Consider the following 27017-nt stretch of genomic DNA (forward strand, 5'->3'; position numbering starts at 1 on the left):
AATTAGTATAGTTTTTGTAACTACTTCAATTTACTGATTCAAAATATTTTCCACTCTGCTTGCTGTATAATAGAACATATTTAACATGATTTGCCTCTAATATTTGGTCATCTGCATGCTGTGATATCACTCTCCTTAAGTTTTTTGCCCTCCTGATGATTCTGTCTAGTTTTATTTTAAAAAATATTTATGGATGTATGTCCTAAGGCATTGTCTTTGAATAATTTCTTCTGTTTTTCTCTTAATAATGAAATATCTTTAAACCACTTTTTTTATTATTATTAACAAACAGTTTTCTCATCCTTTGGTGGTATTATTATTTCAAGGTAGATTTTTGAAACTTTCAGTTTAATTTTAGAATAGTTACTATATGGCAGATTGTGTTTGGTTGTTGAATTGAGTACTATAATGATATACAAATTTAAAGTCCATGACAGAAAATGAGGAAGTTTGTAGGAGACTGAACACAATTATGTAGAGTTCATCCAGAATGTGTGTAGTTGAATGTTTATTATTATATTTCTATTATAAGATATTTCATACATGTAATACAGAGTTTCAGGAGAAAAAACCCTGGATAATAAAAATTTGTGAATTTCATTCCTTTGTTTTAATCCAAGTATAAAGTAATGGAGTGGAAAAAATATATATATATACACAAAGTAATGGAATGGGATACATTTTATGCAAAATTATACTCAAAAGAGGAAAGATCCTTGCATGTTTTATTATTTGTATTATTAAGGATATAATAAGATAGTTTGAGGTCATTTAACTCAGTTGTTGCTAACCTTTTGGACCTTACAGACCACCAGTGATCCTCAGACGACTGGTTGGCGACCAGTCGCTGATTTAAGTGTCTGGTTGCCAAACCTATTTTATGGAGTAAACATCAGGAGAGCTTTAAAAATCTTTGTATCAGTTATTGGTATTTCACCTGCCCCCTACCACCTCTTACCTCACATAGACACACCCCAAATTCCAATATTTACTGAATCAGAATTGATACACCATCAAGGTTGGAAATTTTGCTAATAGGGGATTATTTCTATTTTAGAAAATGCAAGTTGAGAATTTTCAACCTTTTATGATTGTCATAGATAAAAATTCTTATTTTTCCAACTGAATAATATATACAGTTTTTCGAATATTTATATTTTAATTTTATTAAACTCACTGATGTGTTATTGGTTACTAAAATTATATAGGTTTCAAGTGTACAGTTCCTTTTTTTTTAATCTTCACTTCAGCAGTGAAGACATTTTTTCCATTGATTTTTTTTCAGAGAGTGTGGAAGGGGAGGGAAAAGGAGAGAAAGAGAGAAAGATTGACTGATTGCCTTCCACACACTCTTTTCACCGGGAATCGAACCTACAACCCTTCTGTGCACAGGCAACGCTCTAACTGCCAAGCAGTGTTCCAGTATACAGTTCTATAATACATCACCTGTATATTGCATTGTGTGTCCACCACCCAAAGTTGAATCTCCTTCCTTCATTATTCTCTGGACCTCCTTGACCCATCTTTAGGGTTCCTTTTTCTCTGTTGCCTGTGCTTATGAGTTTCTATTTGTTTGTATGTCTTATTTGTTCATTTGTTCCTTTATATCCCATACTAGGGGCCCGGTGCACGAAATTCGTGCACTGGGTGTGTGTGTGTGTGGGGGGGGGGGTGTCCCTCAGCCCAGCCTGCCCCCTCTCACATACTGGAAGCCCTCAGGCGTTGACCGCTATCACCCTCCAATCACAGGATCGGCCCCTTGTCCAGGCCTGACGCCTGGGCCAGAGGCATCAGGCCTGGGCAGGGGACCCTCATTTTCCCCCATCACTGGTTCTGCCCCCGGCCCAGGCCTGATGCCTCTGGCCCAGGCGTCAGGCCTGGGCAGGGGACCCCCAGACCCCTCCGATTGCTGGCTCTGCCCCTTGCCCAGGCCTGATGCCTCAGCCAGAGGCGTAGACCCCCATCACCCTCCGATCGCCTGATCAGCCCCTTGCCCAGTACTGATGCCTCCGCCAGAGGTGTCAGGTTTGGACAGGGGACCCCATCTCCCCCCGATCACTGGCTCTGACCCCCGCCCAGGCCTGAGGCCTCTGGCCCAGGAATCATGCCTGGGTAGGGGACCCCCATCTCCCTCTGATCGCTTGCTCCACCCCCCGCCCAAGCCTGACGCCTCTGACCCAGGCTTCAGGCCTGGGCAAGGGGACCATCATATCCCCCCAATCCCCGGCTCCGCCCCCCACCCAGGCCTGATGCCTCGGCCAGAGGAGTTGACCCTCATCACCCTCCGATCACCAATCACCGGATCGGCCCCTTGCCCAGGCCTGAGGCCTCTGGCCCAGGAATCATGCCTTGGCAGGGGACCCCCATCTCCCTCTGATTGCTTGCTCCACCCCCCGCCCAAGCCTGACGCCTCTGACCCAGGCTTCAGGCCTGGGCAAGGGGACCATCATATTCCCCCAATCCCCGGCTCCGCCCCCCACCCAGGCCTGATGCCTCGGCCAGAGGAGTTGACCCTCATCACCCTCCGATCACCAATCACCGCATCCGCCCCTTGACCAGGCCTGAGGCCTCCGGCAGAGGTGTCAGGCCTGGGCAAGGGACCCCCAGCTCCCCGCAGTTGCAGGCTCCGCCCCTGCCCAGGCCTAACGCCTCTGGCCTAGGCGTCCGGCCCGGGCAGCGGGGACCCGCAGTGGCAGTGGCCCCGCGATCGTGGGCTCCGCTTTAGGCCCAGGCAAGGGACCCCTAGCTCCCAGGACTGCCAGCTTCGACCGTGCCCAGCTCCCATCGCTGGCTCCACCCCTACTTCCTGCTATCACTGGCCAGGGCGGCAAAGGCGCCTGATTCTCCGATCATGGCTGGGGGGCCCCAGGGCCGCCTTTGCCCTGCCCCCCAGCTCTTAGCTCCCCCCTGGGTTTCCGATCACTGTCAGTGGCAGGGGGCTTCTTCCTGCTTTCCCTTTCGCCTCCCTGCATTGTGCCTACATATGCAGATTAACCGCCATCTTGTTGGCAGTTAACTGCCAATCTTAGTTGGCAGTTAATTTGCATATAGCCCTGATTAGCCAATGAAAAGGGTAGCGTCGTACGCCAATTACCATTTTTCTCTTTTATTAGTGTTGATATGCAGTGGATCTCAACCTTCTGGCACTTTAAATAAAGTGCCTCATGTTGTGACCCAATCATAAAATTATTTTCGTTGCTACTTCATAACTGTAATGTTGCTACTGTTATGAATACCTGATATACGGGATGGTCTTAGGCGATCCCTGTGAAAGGATCATTCAACCGTCAAAGGGGTTGCGACCCACAGATTGAGAACCGCTGCATATATGGGTAAAATAACATAGTTCTTGATTTTTTCTGTTCAACTTATTTCACTTAGCATGATATCCTCAAGATCCATCCATGTGGTCCCAGATGGCAATATTTCCATCTTTTCTTATGCCTGAGTAGTGCTTCATAGCATATATAAACTACATCTTCATTATCCAATTATTTATAGAAGGGCATTTTAGTTATTTCCATGTCTTGGCTACTGTTCATAATGGTGCAGTAAATATAGGGGTCATATAATTTTGTGAGTAAATGTCAAATTTTTCAGGTAGATAAACTTCCCTTAATAGCTAATGAAGTTGAACATCCTTTTATACATCTCTTGGCCATTTGTATGTCATATTAGGAAAAGTGTTTGTTCAGACCACACTGCCAGTTTTTAAATTGGATTGTTTGTTTGGTGTTGAGTTGTATGCATTTTTATGTAGTTAGGATATTAACCCCTTATCAGAGCTGTTGTTTGGTTGGTTGCCTTTTTGTTTTGTTTGTGGATTCTTTTGTTGTACGGAAGCCTTTTAGTTTGATATTCTCTTATTCATTTTTGAGACCAAGGTCCTTAAATTTAGTACCAATGTTTTCTTCTGTGTGATTTTTTGTTTCAGTTCTTATCCTATCTAATAAAAGACAAAAGGGTAATTGACCATACCTTTACTATGCTTCCCATTGGCTAATCAGGGCGATATGCAAATTAACTGCCAAGAAAGATGGTGGTTAACCACCAACAAAGATGGCGGTTAATTTGCATACATAGGCACAATGATGGGAGGCGAAAGGGGAAGGAAGGAAGAACAAGAACGGTGATCGGAAACCTAGGCAGCAGGCAAGAGCCCCCATCCCTGAATTGGAGAACCGGGCCGGCTTTGACTGCCTCCAGCCGGTGATTGCAATCGGAGATGCAGCCTTGCCTGCGGCCCTTTGATCTGTCATCGCAATCGGAGAGCCTGGCCGCAGGCAAGGCGGCACCCGGGCATCCCAGCACCTGACCTTTAAAGGTCGGGGATGAAATGACTTTTCCCAACCACATCTGCAAATATCCTGGGGAAGGAATCACTGAAGAGTTCTTACTTGGCAAGGGAGAAAAAAGTTGGCAAGGGAAACAATCCCTTACATCAAAGTTAAGGTCCCTCTGAGTAAAAAAGAATATTTCCAACATAAAGGAGTGAGCAGGCAAAAATAGGTTCTCATGACTTCCACTGAAGTTTGAGCGTATGGCAGTGTCAAAACGAACATACAAATTAACACATTGTATGCGGGAAACGTATTTATACATTTTACGTATTTATACGTTCTACCAGTGTAGTAGAGCGCGGGACACAAATTAATACGTTTTTTGTAGACTAGTGGTAGAATGCGGGTAATGTATAAATACGTAAATTAAAGTTATCGTAATTTTACTGAACGTTGCCGTTTGCGCAAAAATGGCCCGCGCCACCTGTTAGCGCGCGATAAAAACTACCCGCAAACAATGTGTTAAAACAGACAGTGGACATTCAAATGACCCGAATCAACTGTCACTGTTTGTCCCAATAGCAGCAATGCTTATGTGATAATATAGTTTAACAAACATACAAAACAAGTCACATGATAAGAGAAGTTCGGCTTCTAAAGTAAATTGAATACGTTCTTTAAAAATTCTCATGTCCTCCCCTCTGACTATAATTCTTAATTTTCCAATCAGAAATTACCCCAGGTGATCCAGTAACATGTAGAACTCCAGTAACCTAACTTATTTAACAAACAAACAAACATTCCAACCATTTTTAAGATATTTAAATTGATATTTTAGGATTAAAATTATAGAAGATATTTAGATCCAAATATATTTTCTGAAAAGAAGATATTTCAGTTTTTGATTTAAAAAAAAATAAACATAAAAGAATATATAAGTGACACATTTTCCCAAGGAACTCTGAATTAGTACCTTTCCCTCTAACTTTGTTCAAATTAAGAGAATCTATGGAGTTCCCTATACTGCACAAGTTTCAATGAAAGAAAATAAGACTTCTAAGAGCATCAAATACATGTTTTCTTATTTACAAACATATATACTCTCCTCTCTCTCTCTCTCTCTCTCTCTCTCTCTCTCTCTCTCTCTTTCTCTCTCTCTCTCTTTAAAATATATTCTTACTGATTCAGAGAGGAAGGGAGAGGGAGAGAGAAAGAAACATCGATGAGAGAGACTCATTGCTTGGCTGCCTCCTACATGCCCTGTACTGGGGATCAAGCCCACAATCCGGGCATGTGGACTGACCTTGAATCAAACTGTGACTTCCTGGTTCATAGGTTGATGCTAAACCAGAGTCACACCGGCCAGGCTCAATTCTTATTTATAAATTCATTCCAAGGACATATGCAACTTGAAAAGCTTTGGAAGTAGTTTCAAAAAAACTAGCTTTTAACTAACAAGAAAACAGTTATAGAAGAAAGTTTAAATTTAAAAAAAAATTGTTTTAATTAATTCAAGAGTGGGAACATCCTCCATGAAAATGTGTACCTTGACTGTGGATGGCTGGGTGGCCTTATCACACCTTAGGAATTCAAATGCTTTTTACAATGACAAGAAAGAGAATTTCATCTCATTTCTCTCCCAGGGTAGATGCCTGTCAATAGAATGTGGACATCAATAAAAGGATGGGCTTGCACAATCAATCCAGAAAGTCAGCAATCTATGAATAATCCAGAACCCAGTATTTATCTCCTCTGCCACACACCCTTCCTCCTAGCCAAGTGAGCAAGATAATTACTCTCAAGTCAAGCTAAGTGCCCCCCAGTCACAGTGGCCCAATGCTGACATACAAAGCATACAAATAATTCTCACTCTGGCATAAAAGTGACAACTTTCTTGGAAGAAAAGCAGATACTGTAAATTTCTCAGAGTCTTCCAGAAACATTTTTTAAAGTAATTTTTAAAGTAATTTTCTTGCCGAAACCGGTTTGGCTCAGTGGATGGAGCGTCAGCTTGCGGACTGAAAGGTCCCAGGTTCGATTCCAGTCAAGGGCATGTACCTGGGTTGCGGGCACATCCCCAGTAGGAGATGTGCAGTAGGCAGCTGATCGATGTTTCTCATCTTATGTTTCTAACTCTCTGTCTCTCTCCCTTTCTCTCTGTAAAAAATCAATAAAATATATTAAAAAAAATAAAGTAATTTTCTTTAGAAAAAATGCATACATGGCAAACCATCTGTAATAAAAGGCCCATTCTATAAAACCTTACCTGGTCCTACTCATATCTGCAATCATAATCATATTTACAGACAAATATATCTATACTAATAAAAGAATAATATGCTAATTAGACTGGGAGACCTTCCAGGAGACCTTCCAGATGTTCTTCTGGACAAAGCCATGGAGGTGGGGCTGAGGTAGAGGTGGTTAGAGGCCAAGAGGGGAGGGCAGTTGTGGGTAATCAGGCTGGTGGGGGGGGCGGGGCCGTTGGGGGTGAGCAGATCAGCAGGGGGGCCAGTTGGGAGTAAGCAGGCCATCAGTGGGGGTCAGTTGGAGGTGATCAGGACAGCGGGGGGGGGGGCAGTTTGGAGTGAGCAGGCCAGCAGGGGGACAGTTGGGGATGAGCAGGCCAGCGGGGAGGAAAGGCAGGGGCGAGCAGGCCTTGGGGGGGGGGCAGTTTGGGGTGATCAGGCTGGTGGGGGGGCTTTTGGGAGCAAGCAGACCGGCAGTGGCAGGGGATGGGGGGACCTTGGGGTCGAGCAGGCCGGCAGGCAGAGTGGTTAGAGGCAATGAGGAAGGCAGGCAGGCAGGTTAGGAGCCAGCAGTCCCGGATTTCGAGAGGGATGTCCGACTGCTGGTTTAGGCCAGATCCATGTAAACTGGCAGTAGGACATCCTTCGAGGGGTCTCAAATTGGAGAAGGTGCAGGCCCCGTGCACGAATTTCGTGCACCGGGCTGCTAGTATATATACATTTTTTTTCACTTTTAAAAAACATATATTTTTATTGATTTTACAGAGAAAGGGAGAGGGAGGGAGTCAGAAACATCAACGATGAGAGAGAATCATTGATGGGCTGCCCCTGCATGCCCCACACTAGGCATCAAGCCCACAACCCAGGCATGTGCTCTGACAATGAATCGAACCATGACCACCAGGTTCATAGGTTCACACTCAACCAATGAGCCAGACCAACTGAGCTAATCTTTGCCACTTTTGTTCATGTTCCCAGATAGCTTTTTCTATGGCAGGGCCCACAGAAGATGCTGATGGGTAGATAGGCACCCTGAAATGCCTGACTCCATAAATTTTCCCTTTTAATGTCCCCCAGTGTCCTGAGTTCAGGAGCTGACTCAGGCTTGGCCTATATGAAGAGCAGTTAACTTGCATTTCTGGGTTCCCATTTAGTTCCCCTCTTTATGCCCCCCTGGGTGGGAGAAGGCAGGGCAGGGACTGCAGAAGCTCAGAGACCCCAGGCAGGTTGAATGTCAAATGCACTCTACTGGCCCCTGGGTCTTCCTCACAGAGCCTGAGGCACCTCTCAACACCTCCAGCTGCATAGGAAATGAGGTGGGTAGAGGGTGTACATGAAGTGGTTCATTCTCCTCTAAAGGGTCTTGAGTAATGCTGGGCCAGAACTGCTTGCCTCTTCCCCTAAAGCCCCATCCCACCGTCAGTAGCTAAACCCTCCTCAGGGTAGGGAAAGGGGATGCCTGGGCCTTCAGCACAAGAAGCTGGCTTCAAACCAGCCACCTGTTCTGCTTAAAATGGGGTAATGGGCCACATGCAAATCTCTACCAAGGGTACCTGTGCAGTAGAAGGGAGAGCAGTCTGCTCTTGTCGAGAGAGTGCAGGGCAGACGCTGGGAGCTAGATTGGCCCTTTCCCTCAGGTCCAGGGAGCTGGTGATTAAAGTGGTGAGGTTTAGCGAGCTGAGGCTAGAGAGTACTGATAGCCAGGTGGGGCAGCTGGTCCAGTGGGTGCCCCTTCCACCTTGACCATGGGTCTCCAGTCCTGCACAGCTGGTTCTCAGTAGGGCAGGCCTAGGAGTGTGAAGACATCCTTCTCAATTGGGGTGGGAAGCACTCCGCCAGACCCTACTTTGAGACCTTAGGTATCCTGCACCACAGCTGCGCTGAGGCTGTGTTCCAACAAGCTCATGCCCTTGGTCTTGACCAGAGCCCACTTGGAGCGGTTTTAGTGGGCAGAGCCAGTGAAGTAGAGCAGTGTGCACATAGAGCACAGTGATGATGTCCAGTCAGTGTCGTCGCCCTGGTCCTGGGAGTTTGCACACAATTAGGTACTTCTGCTGCTGACCATTCTCCTCCTGGCTCACCAAGTCATCAGTCAGGAACCTTCACTGCTGAAGACTGTCAAGCAGGTGACTGACAATGGGCTGAGATCAGCCATCTGGGTGAGTGAGCAGCACGTGCAGATCACCACAGGTTGCTTTCCCCTGTTGGTTGGAACTGCATGGCACACGCAACAGCCCAGACTTGAAATTCTGAGCTGATTCCTGGACTCTCTGCTCAATCTAGGCAGCCCCCTCCCTGGGCATGAGTTCCAGAAAGTCATTGAATTGCTTCAGGTCAATGGCCTGCTGAGTATTCATGGAGGCCTGGTTGCAGATGTTTTCTAAGCTCCAGAAGCACATGTGGATGGTACAACATCTGGGCAGTCTTGGTTCCAGCTCCACAAATATTAGAGAAGAGTTCCAAGACAGGCACACTATTGCTGATGTGGTCCCGCTTCTGTAGATGTCCACTTTCTAGGATCTCTACGATCTTCTTGGCCATGTGTTTCCCAATCCCAGGGATACTGCAAGCTTCCTATTAGGAGGTGATAGGCTTGTGGAAGCTCTTGAGGGCATTGATGACCTTGGCATAGCCATGGGCCCTCCACTTGTCTCCCTGAACACTGTAGGCTTTGGCCATCACTTCCAGTTTTTCTGTGATATGGGTTTTGTGGTTGGTCACCTTTTGATTTGAAGGCTGTGCACAAACCCACTTATCCAGACCCTCAGGGGCTGGACTAGGCTCATCATCTCCCTCAGGAGGGATGGGGTAGTAGCCACTGGTCAGGGCTTCCAAATCAGCTGCATTAACTTGGGTCTCTTCCTCATCACTGGTTTTATCACCAGAGCCAGGCTGGACTTGAGTGTTTGGAGCATCTTCTGTTTTCTGGTGCTTCTTCTGTCTAGTGGGAATAGAGGGAGGAAAGAGGGCTGTCCTGAGCAGATCCTTACAAGCTCCAGTAGAAGAGTCTTGGTCTGTCTTACTGAGCTGTGGTTGGTCCAGGTACCTGTTGGGGAGGAAGATGCTGAATCCTCCAGCCTTCTCTCCTGTAGGGACATGCTCAGCCAGGTTGACTTTACCCCTGAGCACTTGGGGATAGCTGGGGCAGTCTAAGGAGGCAAAGGGCTAGCTCATAGTCTATGCCATTATCCACGATAATGTGAGTGACCCCTGGGACCAGGGCAGAATGTATCTGGCCACCATGTTGGACAACCTGCTTCTCAAAGAGTTCTGCCTTGGCTCACCCAATGCCAGTGGGTACATGGGCCCATAGGGAACTCAGCTACTCTCTTGCTTTTTCTCTGTACTCCCTCTATCCAACTCATTTCCTGTGCAGCTGGAGGTGTTGAGAGGTGCCTCAGGCTTCTTGGGAATCTTCGTGAGTGCTTTTGATGATGGATTGGCATGAATTTTCTTCTGCTTGCGAAATGCCTTCAAGATGTCCCTGGGGTCCATTGAGGTATGGTTGGATCCTGGCCTTTCTGTTTGAGAGTTGATCAGGGCAGCTGTCATGTAGAAACCTAGAACTGGGGTTTCCCAACTTCTTTGACTATGGAGGTGGGATCTCTACTGAACAGGCCTTGGGGGCAGTAGCCCAGTTCCCAGGATCTCCCCAAACCCTTTTGAACTTCAGAGGCTTAGCCTAGTTCTACACTCACCAGCCTTTCAAAGTCAGAGTAATGGGGGGAAGAATTGAACTATGGGGGGAAATATGAAGGGGTACTAAATGGTATCATTTCTCAGAGGGATTGCTCTAAAGATTCAGTGCCATGCTGCATCCCAAAGGGGTTCCCCTAAATGGGATGCCAAGGTAGGAAATGGAGCTATATCTTTAGGAAGGACTTGGTCTCCCAAGAATAATGGAGATTGAGTGAGATTCTGCACCATCTCCACATAATCTTTCTCTACCCCCATCACTGACCTGCAGAGGTAAACCTGCGAGTGTGGGTGTGAGAATGAGAAGTTAGGAAGGCAGGGAGAACACCCTGCACCTGCCTTGGTTTCAGCCCTCTTGGCATGGCAGTGCTTAGCCCCGCAGGTGCAGGAAGACCAGGTGTGCAGTATCTCCTAGGATTGGGCGAGTCTCAGCCTCACATCTGGGGGTGAAGACTCCAGCAGGTGTGGGGCATCCGCCATGGTTATATCTGGAGTGTGCTCACTTTCCCAGCTGGAGGCTATAGGAGGGTTGACTTTATGGACCCTTCCCTGAGTCCAGACCCCCACCCCACTCCCTGGATTCGGTCCGGGGTAGGGTCCACTTTAGGCCCAGCAAGCCACCCAGGGGTTAAAGCAATATACAAATTTAATGAAATCTCCATCAAAATCACATTGGCATTTTTATTTTATATTATTTTTTTACATATTTATTTATTTATTTATTTTTTTATTGCTTAAAGTATTACAAAGAGTATTACATATGTCTCCTTCTCCCCCCCCCCCCACCCCGCCCTTGACAATCCCCTGGCCTCCCCAACCCCCCATGGCATTTTTATTTTAACGATTTTTTTATCTTTAATTTCTTTATTGGTTAAGCTATTACAAATGTGTCCTCACCCCCCAATTAGCCCCCAACAACCCCTCCACTCCCGCACTCATGCTCTCATCCCCCTGTTGTCTGTGTCCATTGGTTTGGCTTATATGTATGCATACAAGTCCTTTGGTTGATCTCTCCCCCCTTTACCCCTCCCCCCCCCCCTTACTTTTCCTCTGGGGATTGACAGTCTGATTGATGTTTCTCTGTCTCTGTTTTTTAAATTAATTTTTAGAGAGCAGGGAAGGGAAAGAGAAAGACAAACATTGGTGAGAGGGAAACATTGATCAGCTGCCTCCTGCATGCCCCCTACCAGGGATTGATCCCACAACCCTGGCATTTGCCCTGACCAGGAATTGAACTGACAACTCTTTGGTGCATGGAATAACACCCAACCTATTGAGCCACACCTGCTAGGGTGACAAAAGCACCTTTTAAAGAAAAAAATCAGATTTCTATGGAATCAAAAGAGCCAAAGCAATCCTGAGAAAAAAAGAATGAGGTTGGAGCTATCTCACTTCCTGACTTTCAACTACTGCAAAGCAACAGTAATCAAAATTGCATGGTATTATCAGAAAAAATACACAGTCCAATGGAACAGGACTGAGAGCCCAGAAACAAATTTGCATTAAATATGTGGGCAAATAATTTTGACAAAAGACCTAAAAACATATAATGGGTAAAAGAAAGCTTCTTTAATAATTGTGCTGAGAAAATTGGAAAGGCACATGCAAAAGAGTGAAAATAGGTAGGTGTTTGTTTCCAGTTTATTCTTTTGCTGTAGGAAAAATGATTTTAAGTACATTCAGTGTATTATTATCATTTGGCACTTTAGAACCGTAAAAGTATCTTAATTTCATAGCATGCTCCAAAGAAGGACAAGTATTAATTTTACACTTGATTACTAGATTAAGTTATAGAATTGCTGCATTTGAATTTTAAAAAATTGGAGTATGTCTGTTACTAAATTTTTAAATTGATGCTCTTATCATAGAATGGGGTATAAACTCTGAGTTGGATATTCTTCTCCGAAAGGGAAACCTGGGCAGTATACTTTCATATGATATTTATAAGAATTCTTAATCTCAGTGGAAAATGTTTTATTATTAATCCAAGAAAATTCTCCTGTTAGAAAATTTTTACTTATAAATTTTAATGGTCATTAAAAGAATCTAAAACAAATAGTTTGCTATGGATTTAGAAGTAGGTCTTTTCATTTTCTAATTTTTAACGATAAGTGAAAGGTTTTCTTTATAAGCACTTTATTTTCTCATATCTTCATTGTTATATTTCTGTCACATGATAATTCTATTTTCTGAAATTTGTTAGGATTATTTTTTAATTTTTAAAAACCATTGCTGCCTATTGAGATATTTTCTGAAGCAGTTTGGATAAATAGAGGATTTTAACTGTAATACATTCTTCTCACGAGTTACACTGATTTTTTTTAAATTTAAAAAAGAGGAAGTTACAAATATGGGACAAGAGACAATGTGTAGTGTTCACCCTGTTCTTCAAGTGGTTACATTTTGCATAATTGTAATACAATATTAACACTGAGAAATTGACATTGGCCCAGCCTGTTTATTTGATTGTATACGTTAGACTAGTGGTAAAGGTGACCATAGAGTCATATTGTATTTGCTGGAGAGGCAACTTACTGCCTTAAGTTTTCTTCTTTCTTTCTTTTTTGGTCTTTTAAGTAAAGAGAGCAATCTTTTCTTGATGCTTTTTTTTATTTGCACCTGTTCTTTTCAAGTAGTATCTTTTCCAGAATGCAATAAGGGATATATTAGGCAAAACATAGCAAAGTGAACAACAAAACACCAAAAAACAAAAAAAGACAAAGAAACCCAGGGAACTCACTGCTTTATTATTTTTTTTTTAATTCAAAGAGCAGTAACTGGTTTGCTTTTTCTTTTCTTTTTTTAATTAAATCTTTATTGTTCAGATTATTCCAGTTGTTCCTCTTTTTTCCCCCCAATATCTCTCCCCCACTCAGTTCACACCCTACCCTCTGTTCGGACTCCTCCCACTGTCCTCATCCATAGGTGTATGATTTTTGTCCAGTCTCTTCCTGCACCCCCACACACATTTCCCCCCAAGAATTGTCAGTCCACTCCCTTTCTATGCCCCTGGTTCTATTATATCCACCAGTTTATTCTGTTCATCAGATTTTTATTCACTTGATTTTTAGATTCACTTGTTGATATGTATTTGCTGTACATAATTTGTATCTTTACCTTTTTCTTCTTCTTCCTCTTCTTAAAGGACACCTTTCAGCATTTCATATAATACTGGTTTGGTGGTGATGAACTCCTTTAGCTTTTTCTTATCTGTGAAGCTCTTTATCTGACCTTCAATTCTGAATGATAGCTTTGCTGGATAAAGTAATCTTGGTTGTAGGTTCTTGCTATTCATCACTTTGAATATTTCTTGCCACTCTCTTCTGGCCTGCAAAGTTTCTGTTGAGAAATCAGCTGACTATCGATCGTATGAGTACTCTCTTGTAGGTAACTAACTTTTTCTCTTGCTGCTTTTAAGAGTCTTTCTTTGTCTTTTGCCCTTGGCTTTTTAATTATGATGTGTATTGGTGTGGTCCTCTTTGGATTCCTTTTGTTTGGGGTTCTCTGCATCCTGGACTTGTAAGTATATTTCTTTCACCAGGTGGGAGAAGTGTTCTGTCATTATTTCTTCAAGTAGGTTTTCAATATCTTGCTGTCTCTCTTCTTCTGGCACCCACATAATTCGGATGTTGGTACGCTTGAAGTTGTCCTAGAGGCTCCTTACACTATCTTCATATTTTTGGATTTTTTCTTTTTGCTTTTCTGGTTGGGTATTTTTTGTTTCTTCATATTTCAAATCTTTGACTTGATTCTTGGGATCCTCTGGTCTGCTGTTGGGAGTCTGTATAATATTCATTATTTCAGTCAGTGTATGCTTAATTTCTAGTTGGTCTTTTTTCGTATCCTCTAGGGTCTCATTAAATTTATTGGTGGTTTCTAGAAAATTTTTGAAAAACCTTAGAAGAGTGGCTTTGAACTCTATATCCAGTAGTTTGCTTTCCTCCACTTCTGTCATTTGTGACCTGTTTCTTTGTCGCTGTATTTTTTATGCTTCCCTGTGTTGGTAGAGTGGCTTTGTGTGCTAGGTGTCCTATAAGGCCCAGTGGCTCAGCCTCCCCAATTACCTGAGGTGGACACTCTTGGTGCACCCCTTTGTGGGCTTTGTGCACAGTCTTGTTGTAGTTAAGCCTTGATTGTTGTAGGTATCACTGGGAGGAATTGACCTCCAGGCCAATTGGCTGTGAGATTCAGCTGTGTCTACGGTGGGAGAACTTCTGTGCTAAGGACACCCTTCTGGGGCAAGACTTGCTTCAGTGGGGCTTTGGTGCTCACTGAGTCTGTCCCTTATGGATCTGAGGAGTTGTAATCTGGATGGTCCCACTGTGACCACTGGGTACACTGGATCTTGGGTCTCTAAGGAGGTGCTAATTTAGCCTCTACCCGAGGCTACCCAGCAGGAGCTATGAAGAGATCTGAAGATTCCCCTTCCTTGTTTGGGGTTTGGAGGTGCCCAGATGCGGCCCAGCTGTGAAGAAATGCTGTGGGGTCTTGGGCCTTCTCTTGGAAATTCTGGGTCTGTCTGGCCCAGCTGCAGTTTGTTAGGTAATTTTCAGATTGTAATGGGCCAGGGCATTTATATGCAAAAGCCTCTCTTGTAGCTTGGCTGGGGCGGGGTCTCAGGGAATGAACATGGCGGAGCAAACAGCTAAGGGGCCCCAGGTCTCAGTGTCCCGGTAATCGCTGCAAGCACCTCTGAGAGAAAGCCGCCCTTGAGTTCTGAGTTCCATCCACTGCCAGACAGTCCAGTTTCTCCCTGTGTGAGTCTGGGTCCCCAGAGACTAACCAGAACTGGAGTTCAGAGCAGTCGGGGGCTTGTGACTCGCTCCTAATTGAAAAAGACAACTGCATCCTCAGTTGCCAGCGTTTTGCATGTGCCTCCATACCTCTGCACTTTACTTCCGCACCTCCTCTGAGTCTCAGTGTGCTTTTCTCTTTGCTTCTAGTTGTAGAATTTCCACTCAGCCAGCCTTCCTGTGGTTCTGGATGATGTCCGTTTTGTCTTTTAGTTGTATGTTTGAAGTTGTGGGAGGCAGCAATTTCTGGTATTTACCTATGCCGCCATCTTGGTTTCTCTGGTTTGCTTTTTCTTTATGTTTTTGGGAGTCTTGTTTTATATGTGTCATGTTGAATGACTTCAGTGGGCTTTAGTCGGGAGATAAAAAGAAAATTGTTTCCTGCATCTTGTTTGGATTTTGAAGTTAATATTGATCTTTCAAATTGTAATCTGCCTTGTGGTCCTGAAGTAAACAAAACTTGATCTGATATATTTTTGTTTATATTATTTGCCCTTTTTTTTAAAAAAATATATTTTATTGATTTTTCACAGAGAGGAAGGGAGAGAGATAGAGAGAGTTAGAAACATCGATGAGAGAGAAACATCGATCAGCTGCCTCTTGTACATCCCCCACCAGGGATGTGCCCGCAACCCAGGTACCTGCCCTTGACCGGAATCGAACCCAGGACCTCTCAGTCCGCAGGCTGACGCTCTATCCATTGAGCCAAACCGGTTTCGGCTATTTGCCCTTCTTATTGGGAATTCAACCAAATGCAGATTGGAAGTATTCCAAAAAGAGTTACATTTTTCTTGATGTGTACTATGTAGTTTTGTCTGTATGGAACATGTGCATACTGTTCTTGCCATTATAGCCTAAGCAATACAATGTAAGTGCTCTTTAGCATGTATATTGTGATTATGTATTACTAGAGGCCCATTGCAAGAATTCATGCACCAGTGGGGTCCCTCTGCCTGGCCTGTGGTATCAGGCTGAAACCAGATCCCCAACATCCCCCGCGGGGTCCCAGATTGCGAGAGTGTGCAGGCCAGGCCAAGGGACCCCACTGATGCATGATGGGGACTGGGAGTGATCGATTGGCGCCATTAGTGGGTGCGAGCAGCCGCTGCTGGCTCCGATTGCCCCTCAGGACTTCTCCACATTCCCCTGCTCCTGAGGGGCGATTGAGGCCAGCAGCCGCTGCTTGCATCCACTGCCGGCACCCGGTGCCAGTCCTCATTGCTCGGTGCTGTCAGCGGGTGTGAGCTGTGGCCAAAAGCTCTGATTGCCCCTGAGGGTACACCTGCTGCTGGTGCCGGCCCCAGTTGCTCCATATGCACCCCAATCAATCCACGCTGTCAGTGGGTGTGAGCAGGGCCGGCGCCATCAGGGTGTGGGAGCACGGTGGCGGAAGTTGGGCTGTGGGCAGATAGGGGACCAGAGGCCGTGGAGGGAGGGGCCGGCTGGGGGCGTGGAGGATGGGTGGAGACATGCCCCTGTGACCACCACAGCTTCGTGGCTCACAGTGCCTTCCAAGGTGCACAGATTCGTGCACTGGGCCCCTAGTAATTACATAATTTTCTGGTTATGTTTTATTATTATTGAATAATTTTACATTGCATCCAGTCTTTGTAAATTACCTAATCCTTGTTTTTATTAGAAAGAATGTATATTTTGTTGTTCTTGGACAAATCATGGTAATATGTAGAGTTGGTAATATGTTCAGGTGTCCACTATATGCTTTTAAACTTATTTTAAAATTATTGCATGTCTATTAAACCAATTCTTGAAGAAGTATGTTAATGGAATTAAACATGGTTTTTGTATATAATAGCCTGCTCTATCCCCTTTTGTATTACAAATCTCCTATTTTTGATGAATGTTTTCAATGAGTATAGAATTGTATTATTTTTCTATAGTTTGAAATTTATATGTTTATTCTTTCTTTATGAGAAGTCTCATGATTTTATTATTAACCCAAAAAATATTAAGTGCGCCTTTACCCAGGTTTTGATTTATTTTATTACTTCTTTTGCGGACTACTTAAGAATTCGTCTTTATATTTGGTTTTCTGAATTTTCTAATCATGATCTTAATTCTTTAGGATATCTTGTTTGTAATTTGCCATATTTTTTGCGTCTGTATCTTGTCCTCTTATGTTGTGCAGGAGGTTACCTCTTTAAAATTGCTCTTCCTCAGTTGTTTTTCTTTTCTTTTTTAAAAAATATATTTCATTGATTTTTTTACAGCAAGGAAGGGAGAGGGATAGAGAAGTGAGAAACATCGACCAGCTGCCTCCTGCACACCCCCCACTAGGGATGTGCCTGCAACCAAGGTACATGCCCTTGACCAGAATCGAACCTGGGACCCTTGAGTCCGCAGGCCGATGCTCTACCCACTGAGCCAAACCAGTCAGGGCCAGTTGTTTTTCTTTTATCTGTTTAAGTACTTGTGTGTTACAGCTTTCACTGTCTCTTTTCTCGTTTTATTGGCAACTTTTTTCCACTTCTATGTTTATTTTCTTCTGAGTCTTATTTCAGTAGAATCTTTTTCTGTATCTCACCTAAAGTTAAACAATTTTTGAGTTATTTTGTTTACTCTATTTTTTCCACTAAAATTTTGGATGGATTCAGATATAGTTTATAACTCTGTGTTAAAATTATTCACCACTTATTTTTTGAGTATTTGTTGTTGTTAATCCTCACCTGAGGATATTTTTCCATTGCATTTTACAGTGGAAGGGAGTTGGGGGAGAGAGAGAGAGAAATATCAATTGGTTGCCTCTCACTTGCTATCAGGGCTGGGGATCTAGCCTTCAACTGAGGAATGTGCCTTGACTGGAATTAAACCAGGACCTTCAGTTTATGGGCTGATGCTGTCCACTGAGCCAAACCAGGTAGGGCTATTAGAGCATATTAATCAGTTATTTTAAAAGTTAGTGTTTGAGAATTTTAGTATCTGAATCTCTTTTTTGTTTTATTTACTTTTTCTCCTTGATTTTTCTTTAAATTTTTTCCCCAGTTTGCTTTGAATTAATTTCTGAATGCTAGACTACATGTATAGAAATATACAGAGACCATTTCAGCTTTCATGCTTACTTCAGTTTTCCTTTTTAACCCTGAGCAAATTTTTATACTGGAAATAGATTACCACAATCTAGTGGGGCAATAGCATGATTTAAAATTGGTCTTTCTGTTTTATAAGGCATGATGTGATTCTAGTTTATGCTTTTTCAAGGTGGTAGTCATTTTGATATTTACCTATATATTTGGGATATATTTTATAGGACGTATGACACTATTTGGACTCTAAATGTGCTCCCTCTGTACCACAGAGGAAAAAGAAGTGCTTTGTCAGACTCTCCTTTGTTGGTTGGCTTTAAATCTCTCTTTATTTAGAAATTAGCCCTTCCCCATGAGGAACTTGGAGAACATATCATTAAATTTATGGTTAGATTTTATAGATTGGATTTTTTAATGAAATATGTAAAATGAAATAATATTAAATAGAAAAGGAATTTGGGAATAATCTGAAAAGATAGTTTACAAAACTCCTGGAAGTAGTATAGTATTGTTTGGGCTTAGATTTTTTTAGAATGAATATTGTAAACACACTTTAAATGTAAAGATAGTGATAGCTTGTAATCGAACCATTCTAAACATATGTACAACTGACAGCATAAAAATACATGAGGTTAAAACTGACATCTCATGAGATAGATGAATCTGCTATTATCATTGAAGTCTCCCATAATCCATCCTATCTAATAAAAGAGAAAAATGGTAATTGGCGTACAACGATACCCTTTGCATTGGCTAATCAGGGCTATATGCAAATCAACTGCCAACTAAGATTGGCAGTTAACTGCCAACAAGATGGCGGTTAATTTGCATATGTAGGCACAATGCAGGGAGGCGAAAGGGAAAGCAGGAAGAAGCCCCCTGCCACTGACAGTGATCGGAAACCCAGGGGGGAGCTAAGAGCTGGGGGGCAGGGCAAAGGCGGCCCTGGGGCCCCCCAGCCATGATCGGAGAATCAGGCGCCTTTGCCGCCCTGGCCAGTGATAGCAGGAAGTAGGGGTGGAGCCAGCGATGGGAGCTGGGCACGTTCGAAGATGGCAGTCCCGGGAGCTAGGGGTCCCTTGCCTGGGCCTAAAGCGAAGCCCACGATCGCAGGGCCGCTGCAGCTGCGGGTCCCCGCTGCCCGGGCTGGACGCCTAGGCCAGAGGCGTTAGGCCTGGGCAGGGGCGGAGCCTGCAACCGCGGGGAGCTGGGGGTCCCCTGCCCAGGCCTGACACCTCTGCCGGAGGCCTCAGGCCTGGTCAAGGAGCCGATCCGGTGATTGGTGATCGGAGGGTGATGAGGGTCAACTCCGCTGGCCAAGGCGTCAGGCCTGGGCTGGAGGCTGAGCCGGGGATTGGGGGGATATGATGGTCCCCTTGCCCAGGCCTGAAGCCTGGGTCAGAGGCATCAGGCTTGGGCAGGGGGGTGGAGCAAGCGATCAGAGGGAGATGGGGGTCCCCTGCCCAGGCATGATTCCTGGGCCAGAGGCCTCAGGCCTGGGCAAGGGGCCGATCCTGCGATTAGAGGGTGATGGGGGTCAACGCCTGAGGGCTCCCAGTATGTGAGAGGGGGCAGGCTGGGCTGAGGGACACTCCCCCCCCCACCCCACACACACACCCAGTGCACGAATTTCGTGCACCGGGCCCCTAGTATTCATAATTGAACAATCATCCAGGCAAAAAAAATCTTGGGCAGGGTATGATATATCATCTTGTCAGTATAAATATTATACTGACAAAATATAATTTTAATATGCTGACAAAATATAATAGCAGTCATTATATATGTGTGTGTGTGTGTGTGTGTATGTATATACATACACACACACACACACACACACACACACACACACACATATATACATACACACACACTAGGGGCCTGGTGCACGAAATTCGTGCACTGGGTGGGGGGGGGGGGGCGGGGGAGTGTCCCTCAGCCCAGTCTCCCCCTCTCACATACTGGGAGACCTCAGGCGTTGACCCCCATCACCCTCCAATCGCCTGATCGGCCCCTTGCCCAGGCCTGATGCCTCCGCCAGAGGGGTCAGGCTTGGACAGTGGACCCCCATCTCCCCCCGATTTCTAGCTCTGGCCCCCGCCCAGGCCTGAGGCCTCTGGCCCAGGAATCATGCCTTGGCAGGGGACCCCCATATCCCTCTGATCGCTTGCTCCACCCCCCGCCCAAGCCTCATGCCTCTGACCCAGGCTTCAGGCCTGGGCAAGGGGACCATCATATCCCCCCAATCCCTGGCTCCGCCCCCCACCCAGGCCTGATGCCTCGGCCAGAGGAGTTGACCCTCATCACCCTCCGATCACCAATCACCGGATCAGCCCCTTGATCAGGCCTGAGGCTTCCGGCAGAGGTGTCAGGCCTGGGCAGGGGACCCCAAGCTCCCCGTGGTTGCAGGCTCTGCCCCTGCCCAAGCCTAACGCCTCTGGCTGAGGCATCCGGCCCGGGCAGCGGGGACCCGCAGCTGCAGCGGCCCCGCAATCGTGGGCTCCGCTTTAGGCCCAGGCAAGGGACCCCTAGCTCCCGGGACTGCCAGCTTCGACCGTGCCCAGCTCCCATCGCTGGCTCCACCCCTACTTCCTGCTATCACTGGCCAGGGCGGCAAAGGCGCCTGATTCTCCCCTGGGTTTCCGATCACTGTCAGTGGCAGGGGGCTTCTTCCTGCTTTCCCTTTCGCCTCCCTGCATTGTGCCTACATATGCATATTAGCCGCCATCTTGTTGGCAGTTAACTGCCAATCTTAGTTGGCAGTTAATTTGCATATAAGCCCTGATTAGCCAATGAAAAGGGTATCGTCGTACGCCAATTACCATTTTTCTCTTTTATTAGATAGGATATATCATAGTATATATTCAATTGCCCTGCATAGGACACATTGCTAATAGTGAAATGCAGCAGTTTTAATGGATATACAATAAAAAACCTTTAGGCCCATGAAATAAACACAGAATACTGATTATATTAAGTAAATTCTCAGAACACAGTATAATTAGAAGCCATAGTAAGATAGCTAAAAATTAATAGTAAAATTCTAGAGTCAGCATTTTGTTGTTGATTTATTGTCTGGGAGATCTACCCAGTAAAGTCAATGGGGTGTTTATGTCCCCTACTATGACTATACTGTTGTTGATCTCTCTCTTACACTCCTCCAGAAGTTTTTTTGCCATAGCTGGTTTGGCTCAGAGGATAGAGTATCGGCCTATGGATTGAAGTGTTAGGTTTGATTGTGGCCAAGGGCACATGCCCAGGTTGCTGGCAGGTTCTACAGTAGGGGTGTGTAGGATGTAGCCAACCAATGATTCTGAACATTGGTGTTTCTGTTTCTCTTTCCCTCTCCCTTTCTCTCTGAAGTCAATAAAATATATTTTTTAAAAAATAAATTTATTTAAAAAGCCCTCCAGAAGTTTTAAAATATATTTTAGAGCTCCAATATTGGTTGCATATACTATGCTTATATCCTCTTGTTGGATCAATCCCTTTAGTATTATGTAATGACCCTTACTGTCTCAGTGGTTAGAGCATCTGCCCCACCACCGAAGGGTAGTGGGTTTGCTTCCCACTCAAGGGCAAGTACCTGGTTTGAAGGTTCACTTTCTGCCACCTGTTGTGGTTTGTGAGGGATACACTAGTTGATTTGTCTCTGTCACACAGATGTTTCTCACTCTTTTTCATTCTCTCTCTCCCCCTCCTTCCCTCTCCTGCACTCACTGAAAAGCAGTGGGGAAAAAATCCTTAGATGAAAATAAACAAACAAACAAAAAGAAATATAATTCACAAGGCTTTGGGTCTCACAAATTCTGATGTATCTGGGCCATGTAAATTGAAAATCTTCTGAAAAAGAGTTGCTGTAGCCAAGTGGTGTGGTTTATTGGTTGAGCATTGACCTGTGGACCAAGAGGTCACGGTTCAATTCCCTGTCAGGGCACATGCCCAGGTTGTGGACTCGATTCTCAGTGGGGGTGTGCAAGAGGCAGCTCATCAAAGATTATCTTTCATCATTGATGTTTTTATCTCACCTTCTCTCTTCTTCTTTGAAATCAATTTAAAAAAATAGAGTAACTGTAGATGCCATTAAGAACAGTTGTGATTTGTGGGAAGAGGTCAAAATGTCAACAATGAGTTGGGAAGAAACTGATTCAGCAGTTTTCATGGAGGATCCTGGCCATACAGTACTCTGCATCCCCAGGTCTTGTCTTGCTTATAGGAATAAATTCAAACAAAAGACAACCAATGGTAGCAAAAGCATGGGAGGATTTCTTTGTAGGAAAGAAATACCCTCAGAAACAGGACCTTCGTGGGCAGCTGACTGAAACCAAACATAGTGTCCCAATATTTGGGAGTTTTAGAATATTCATACCCTTAGGCTGGAATGCTCCTAGGAAAGAAGCAAGTAACCCCCTCCTTCATGTCTCAAAAAAGTATATCTTTTAGCAATAAGGCTCCTTTATTTAGATGGTTTGCCACCAGTTAGACCACTTCCTGGAGGGCTCAGAACCTTTCCTCCTCACATAGTGGTCTGCCACTTCCATTGTGTATTTTCAGTTTTTCCCGTCTCATATATACTCCAAGCCCCTACTGTCTTTCTAGCTCATATCTTTCTAACTGCCTACCCTAATAATTCCAGATCTCATGGTTGACTTTGAGGTGTTCATTACTACAGTGGAGGAGTTTCTTTCTATGGATGAACAAAGAGTGGTTTCTTGAGATGTAATCTACTTCAGGTGGAAATAATGAGAAGATTCTTGAAATTACAATGTAGGATTTAGAATATTACATAGTAGTAAGCTTAGTTGATAAAGCAGCAGCAGGAATTGTAAGGACTGACTTTAATTTTGAAAGAATTCTGTGGGTAAATGCCATCAAATAGCATTTTATGTAATACAGAAATCTTTGTTGAAAATAGTGTCAGTTTAGCAAATTGCATTATTGTTTTACTTCAAGAAATTGCCCAACCACCCCCAAACTTCAGCAACCATCATCCTGTTAGGTCAGTAGCTATCAATATCAAGGCAAGTACCTCAACCAGCAAATAGATTGCGTTATTGAAGGTTCATATGATGGTTAGCAGTTTTTAGCAATAAAGTAATTTTTAAGTTGTTTTTGTTTTAGACATAATGCTGTTGCACATTTAATAAACTGGGAACCAAAAAAATTTGTCCCTTGTTTCATTGAGATATTCACATTGTTGTCTTGAATCAAATGTACCACATCTTCGAAGTATTCCTCTAGTGAAATGGTCGTATCATCTGTAAATATGGATAGTTTAACTTTTCCCATTCCAATTTCAAATTCTCTTTTTCTAAATGTTCTGCAGGCTAGAATTTCCAGTTAAATATTGAATAACAGTGAAAATGTATGTCCTTGTCCTTATACTGATGAACTAGTCTTTTTATCTTTTATCATTGATTTTGATGTTTACTGTGTTTTTAAAACAGTGATAAGAACAGGTTAACTACAAAATTGAGGTGAAGGTACAGAGATTTCCCAGATATCCACTGCCCCACACAGTATCAACATCCCGTAGCACAGCAGTTTTCAACCTGTGGATTGTGACCCCTTTAGGGGTCGAATGACCCTTTCACAGGGGTCGCCTAAGACCATTGGAAAACATATATAATTACATATTGTTTTTGTGATTAACCACTATGCTTTTATTATGTTCAATTTGTAACAATGAAAATATATCCTGTATATCTGATATTTACATTTTGATTCATAACAGTAGCAAAATTACAGTTATGAAGTAGCAACGAAAATAATTTTATGGTTGGGGGTCACCATAACATGAGGAACTGTATTAAAGGGTTGTGGCATTAGGAAGGTTGAGAACGACTGCCCTAGCAGAATGAAACATTTACAACTGATAATCTACATTGATACATCATCATCACTATATGGTCATGGCTGACTTAATAGTTCACACATCATGTACATTCTATGGGTTTTGGCAAATGTATAATGATATTTATACTAATAAAAGGGTAATATGGCAATTAGACTTGCCGTTTGGACATCTTCCAGATGTCTGACTTCCTTCTGGACAAAGCCATGGTGGCGGGGTCTGAGGCAGAGGTGTTTAGGGGTGATCAGACTGACAGGAGAGCAAGCAGTTAGGTGTGAGATAAGGCTGGTGAGGGGAGCAAGCAGTGAGAGGGCGATCAGGTTGGCAGGGGAAGGCAGTTGGGAGTGATCAGGCTGGCAGGTGAGCGGTTTGGAGCCAGCGGTCCTGGATTGTGAGAGGGATGTTTGACTGCCAGTTTAGGCCCAGTCCCAGCAGTTGGACATCCCCTGAGGGGTCCCAGATTGCAAGGGGCTGCAGGCCGGGCTGAGGGACACACCCTTTGCCCATGCAAGAATTTCATGCACCAGGCCCCTAGGCCTATCTAATAATAGACAAACATGGTAATTAACTGTACCTCTGATACGCTTCCCATTGGCTAATCAGGGCAATATGCAAATTAACTGCCAACCAAGATGGCGGCCAGCAGCCAGGCAGCTGAAGCGAACAGGAGGCTTGCTTGCTCCTGTGATGGAGGAAGCCAAGGTTCCCTGCCTGCCACCGACCAGCTCTGAGCTGCACTCTAAGCAACTATGTTGCAATTATAGAACCTAAACAATCCCCAGAAACCTGCTTTTAGCCAGCCGGGCCTCAGAGCTGTAGTTGCAACAATGTTTCAATTATAGAAGCTAAACAAAGCCCAGATACCTGCTTTCAGCAGCCGAGGTCTCAGAGCTGAAGCCGAGCCTCAGAGCTAAAGCCAGCTCTCAGCTCCAGTGACAGCCATAGAAGGCCAGTAAATCCCAGAATAAAAAAAAAGAAAAAGAAAAAAAGGAGAGGTTGGGAGCTTCAGTCACCTGCCAGCCTGAAAATGGCCCTCAGCCCCTCACCCAGGTTGGCCAGGCACCCCAGTGGAGACCCCCACCCTGAAAGGAATGTGACCAGCTGCAAACTGCCATCATCCCCTCACCCAGGCTGGCCAGGCACCCAAATGGGACCCCCACCCTGATCCAGGACACCCTTCAGGGCAAACCAGCTGGCCCCCATCTGTGCACCAGGCCTCTATTCTATATAGTAAAAGGATAATATGCAAACTGACCCTAACAGCACAAGGACTGGGAATGACTGGTCACTGTGACACACACTGACCACCAGGAGGCAGATGCTCAATGCAGGAGCTGCCCTCTAGTGGTCAGGTCGCTCTCACATGGGAGGAGCTCTGCTCAGCCACAAGCCAGGCTGATGGCTGCCAGTACAGCGGTGTTGGTGGGAGCCTCTCCTGCCTCCTCAGCAGCACTAAGGATGTCCGACTGCAGTTTAGGCCTGCTCCCCCCTGGCAAGTGGACATCCCCCGAGGGCCGTCAGAGGGATGTCTGATTGCCATCTTAGGCCCAATCCCCCGGGGGGCGGGCCTAAGCCTGCAGATGGTCATCCCCTGGGGGGTCCCAGACTGCGAGAGGGCACGGGCCGGGCTGAGGGACCCTCCTCCCCCCTGAGTGCACAAATTTTTGTGCATGGGCCTCTAGTGTTTTTATAATTGTGGTACCATGCAGTTTTTTAATTGCACTAAAAATCTTTTCTGTACTCCTTCCCAACCAATCTTTTTACTGTTCACATCATGTGCCTTTTCCAGATATCTTAGAATTGTTATCAGAGACTAGGTAGTTTTTTCAGACTGGCTTCTTTTATTCAGTAACTAGTAGCCCTGTGCATGAATCCGTGTGCCAGTAGCTCACTGCCACCCTCCATAGCTCTTTGCCTGCTGCCCCGCCCTCCTGTAGTTCTTCCCACACTCCCTAATAGATTGCTGCCCTGACCCCTCCTGTAGCTCTCTGCTTGCTGCCCCACCCTCCTCTATCTCCCTCCAGCTCCCCGCCCCCCTCTCATAGCTTGCTGCCCTGTCCCCTCCTGTAGCTCTTTGCTGCCCACTTGTAGCTCCCAGCCCCACCCTCCTGCTGATCTCTGATATGGTCATTATGCGGTTGGTCGTTATGCTTCATGACGTAATGACCATTTGCATATTATATCTTCATTATATAGGATATGTATTCAAGGTTCCTCTTTTTTTCTTTTTTTTTCTTTTTTACAGCCTGATGTCTCATATCTGTTGAGGTCTGAATAACATTGTTTGGATGTATCATAGTTTATATCTTCATTCACATACTAAAGGACAGTGGGGTTGCTTCCAAATTGTGGCAATTGTAAATAAAGATGCTATAATCGATTTGGGTTTTTGTAAATGTCCTTCTTTAGTTTAAGTAGTTTCCCTATATTCTTTTTTTTAATATGTTTTTATTGATTTCAGAGAGGAAGGGAAAGAGTGATAGAAATACTAATGATGAGAGAAAATCATGGATCAGCTGCATTCTGCACTCCCCTTACTGGGGATCAAGCCCACAACCCAGGCATGTGCCCTAACCAGTAATCCAACCATCACATTCTGGTTCATGGGTCAACGCTTAATCACTGAACCACACTGGCCAGGCAGTTTCTCTGTATTCTTAATATGCATTGTTATATATTATCAGTGGAGCTGATCTTAGGGTTGTTTTTTAAGTTATTTTATTAATGTCAAGTATTACATTGAATGATATGAGTATGTTGAATCATCTCTCATTGAGGGATATAAATCCTACTTTTTCATGGTTTATAAATTTCTTTAATTATGCCAGTAAATTAATTTTGGCAGTATGTTTGAAAATTTTTACGTGATATTCCAAAAGGGTGTTGTCTTTTGTTTGTTTGCTTGTTTTTTGTTTTGTTTTATTTTTCCGGGTCTAATCTTTGGTTTGGGGATCAGTATAATACTGACCTCTCAGAATATGTTACGAAGTGTTCCCTTCCTCTTTATTTTTTGGAAAGTATTTGAGAAAAATTGGTAGTTTTTTGTATATGTTTTGTAGAATTCACCAGTAAAGCCAGAGGATTCAAATCTTTTTTTTAAAGTG

At 44.4% G+C, this 27017-nt stretch overlaps 1 protein-coding gene and 1 pseudogene across 6 annotated transcripts in view; one reads left to right on the forward strand and one right to left on the reverse strand.

The window, feature by feature from the left end:
- LOC132225560 (histone demethylase UTY-like) overlaps positions 1-27017 on the forward strand; it is a 300626-nt gene that overhangs the window by 139503 nt on the left and 134106 nt on the right. The gene's annotated exons all lie outside the window — the stretch shown is intronic.
- Positions 8199-10081, reverse strand: LOC132225535 (DNA polymerase lambda-like; annotated as a pseudogene).

The sequence above is a fragment of the Myotis daubentonii genome, chromosome Y (genome assembly GCF_963259705.1).
Source record: "Myotis daubentonii chromosome Y, mMyoDau2.1, whole genome shotgun sequence".
NCBI classification, from domain to species: domain Eukaryota; kingdom Metazoa; phylum Chordata; class Mammalia; order Chiroptera; family Vespertilionidae; genus Myotis; species Myotis daubentonii.